This window comes from Sinocyclocheilus grahami, unplaced genomic scaffold (genome assembly GCF_001515645.1).
Source record: "Sinocyclocheilus grahami isolate Dianchi unplaced genomic scaffold, SAMN03320097.WGS_v1.1 scaffold831.1, whole genome shotgun sequence".
In the NCBI taxonomy this organism is placed as follows: domain Eukaryota; kingdom Metazoa; phylum Chordata; class Actinopteri; order Cypriniformes; family Cyprinidae; genus Sinocyclocheilus; species Sinocyclocheilus grahami.
The window spans coordinates 579,405-582,263 of record NW_015506010.1 but is presented as its reverse complement, the minus strand read 5'-3'; the positions used below and the strand labels follow the sequence as shown (position 1 = coordinate 582,263).

Sequence of the window (2,859 nt, the reverse complement as noted above, 5' to 3'; positions counted from 1 at the left end):
CTCACTTTGGTTCGCTGGAGTCCCAAAGCTTTAGAAATGGCTTTATAACCTTTTCCAGACTGCTAGATCTCAATTACTTTCTTTCTCATTTGTTTCTGAATTTCTTTGGATCTCGGCATGATGTCTAGCTTTTGAGGATCTTTTGGTCTACTTCACTTTGTCAGGCAGGTCCTATTTAAGAGATTTCTTGATTGCGAACAGGTGTGGCAGTAATCAGGCCTGGGTGTGGCTAGAGAAATTGAACTCAGGTGTGATAAACCACAGTTTTAACAGGGGGGCAAACGCTTCTTCACACAGGGCCATGTAGTTTTGGATTTGGTTTTCCCTTAATAATAAAAACCTTCATTTAAAAACTGCATGTTGTGTTTACTTGTGTTATCTTTGACTAATATTTAAATTTGTTTGATGATCTGAAACATTAAAGTGTGACAAACATGCAAAAAAATAAGAAATCGGGAAGGGTGCCAACACTTTTTCACACCACTGTATTGTTGTCTGATTCCTTGTTGCATATAAGGATAGTTTATGTTTTTATGCAGTTGTTGAGGACAGACTGCATAAAATTTTTAATTGTTGCAAAACATTTCAACTACATTTTAACTCGTTGCATAAGAATCAACTCTTATGCAAGGCACTTAACCCTTGGTAAAAGGAAAGAAAAGTGGGTCATGGATTACAGAATGGGGTAATGGGTCCATTGCTCTGAAACTTGTCAAGGGCCTCCTACTGAGAAGCCAATGGAGGCCTAAAACCACTCAAAAACAACAAACTGCAGATGTAAGGTTTGCTTTTGTAATTGCATATTTTCAATTTTATATCTCTCAGTTGCGACTCTGAATTACTACACTCCAAAGAATAAAATGGACAGGAGGGCGATTGGTGCTTCACGCAGCCAGAGCAAAAACGCAGCAGAAAATGTACAAATATAACACTTCTGTGTTTTTCTGTTTGTTGGTGTAGGAGGTCGGTTGAAATCCCAAAGAATCAGAATTCTGGCAGAGGGTCCAGTTGTCATTGTGCTTTATTGAGCTGTTTACCCATAGCATACGAGGGAAGGTCATGTTTTACTACTAAGTAAAGACATGTGCACATGGTTTCGACTTGCGTGATAAATCAATAAGAATTACTGCTGATACCAAATTGCTTCTGAGCCTTTCGAGAGAGAAATGCCCTGACTGCGCTGAAGCCAGAGGGATGCACTCAACAGCCCTTGTGTTTGTTATGCAATCATCTGATTTCTTGAGGTTAAAGAAAGGAAATGCAAGTCAAAGACAGCTAGTCTAGACACCCGCAAACTGCACCCAGTCCATTCGCTGACCGTCTGATGCATACGGCACACAGCTAAAAACTATACAAATTATAAGTGCTTTGAGGAAGAAGCAGTTGTTGGGTTTGCCAAAGCTTGCAAAGGTATCAGTGTCTGAAAGATGGTCAGAGATGTTCAGTATACATAAAAATGGATGTATAAGATGAAAGAGCAGAACTGACCTGAAATGGCAAGTGACTGTTTAGTCATCTGACCTGTAACTCCTATAAAGGCCATCCTTATAGTTTACATACGTTTTTGGTTATTTTCTGTGGAACTGATCAATTTTTCTGTTAATGTGATATCAGCTATTTAAAATGTATCAATTGCTAAATGGTTCATAAAATGATTGGACCCTTTTCACATTTCCGGGATTCTCAGAACCAAAGTTGAGCAGAAATGACAACAGATAACACTTTTGGTGTTCATATTTGCCCCAATAACAAAAGAAAAAAATTCACAATAGCATGACTATTGACTTTCAAACTTGCCTTCACTGTATTTTAAAAGGCTATGTATTAAGCTGTACACATACGCTAGTGTTTGTGTCAAAACTAAAGTACACTTCGGGCTGTAGAGTACAATCACAAACTTATGAAACTACACCATCTAAGCAAATCCAAGGTTGGACAAAATAATGTGAACACCTGGGAAATAGGCAGTATTTCTTTACTGAGGTATTTGTCCACTGTTTGCCTTTAATACAGCTTCCAACCTTCTCAGAATGGATTCATACAACTTTTGAATAGTCTCCAGTTGAATGTTGTCTAAATGTTGGAGGAGGGAGTCCGCTTTTCACACTTCTCTCCAAAACTATCCACAGTGGTTTGATAATATTCAAGTCAGGTGATTGTGAGGTGATTTGTCTGGCCAGGGCAGATGTTGAAGTTTGATCCGGAGAATCAAAGATGTGGGAGCGAAGCGATAGACAACATTCAACTGGAGACTATTCAAAAGTTGTATGAATCTATTCTGAGAAGGTTGGAAGCTTAAAGGCAAACAGTGGAAAAATACCTCAGTAGAGAAACATTGCCTATTTCCCAGGTGTTCACATTATTTTGTCCAGGTTTTATGATCATGACTTTCACATTTTATCATTGGTGTCTTTTAGTTTTAGCTCTTACATGGGTTTTGGCTTTGTGAAGTTTTCCATAGTCAGTTTTTGAGGAAACAGGGTCTTCAAGGTGAATATTGAGGTTTGGTGTCACTTTGCTCCAGTAGTTCTGTGTTGTTTGGATACAATCCTTCTCAGTGTTTAACAATCCATATCATTCACTTTCAGTTTTCAGCCACTATTCTTCCGCACACAGTCTACACAGTCATTATCATAAAGCCTGTTGTTCTTAAAACATCAAACAATTGGGCTGTTAAGGTTAAAGACACTTCTGCCAAACATGCTCCCATGATTTGTCCTGTTTTAAGTCTGACAAGCCACTCATTTCACCCATGGCTTGTACTAAACACTGCTAAACACAGCTTACACCACACTTATATACAAACTAGAGAATTCAGACAACGAGAAGATAAATTTAATTTAATTACAACTTTTTTTT

General features: G+C 38.2%; 1 protein-coding gene across 1 annotated transcript in view; it reads right to left on the bottom strand.

Annotated features, from left to right (window-relative positions):
* Nucleotides 1-2,859, bottom strand: part of LOC107562635 (anthrax toxin receptor 1-like) — a 101,923-nt gene that overhangs the window by 64,126 nt on the left and 34,938 nt on the right. The window lies entirely within an intron of this gene.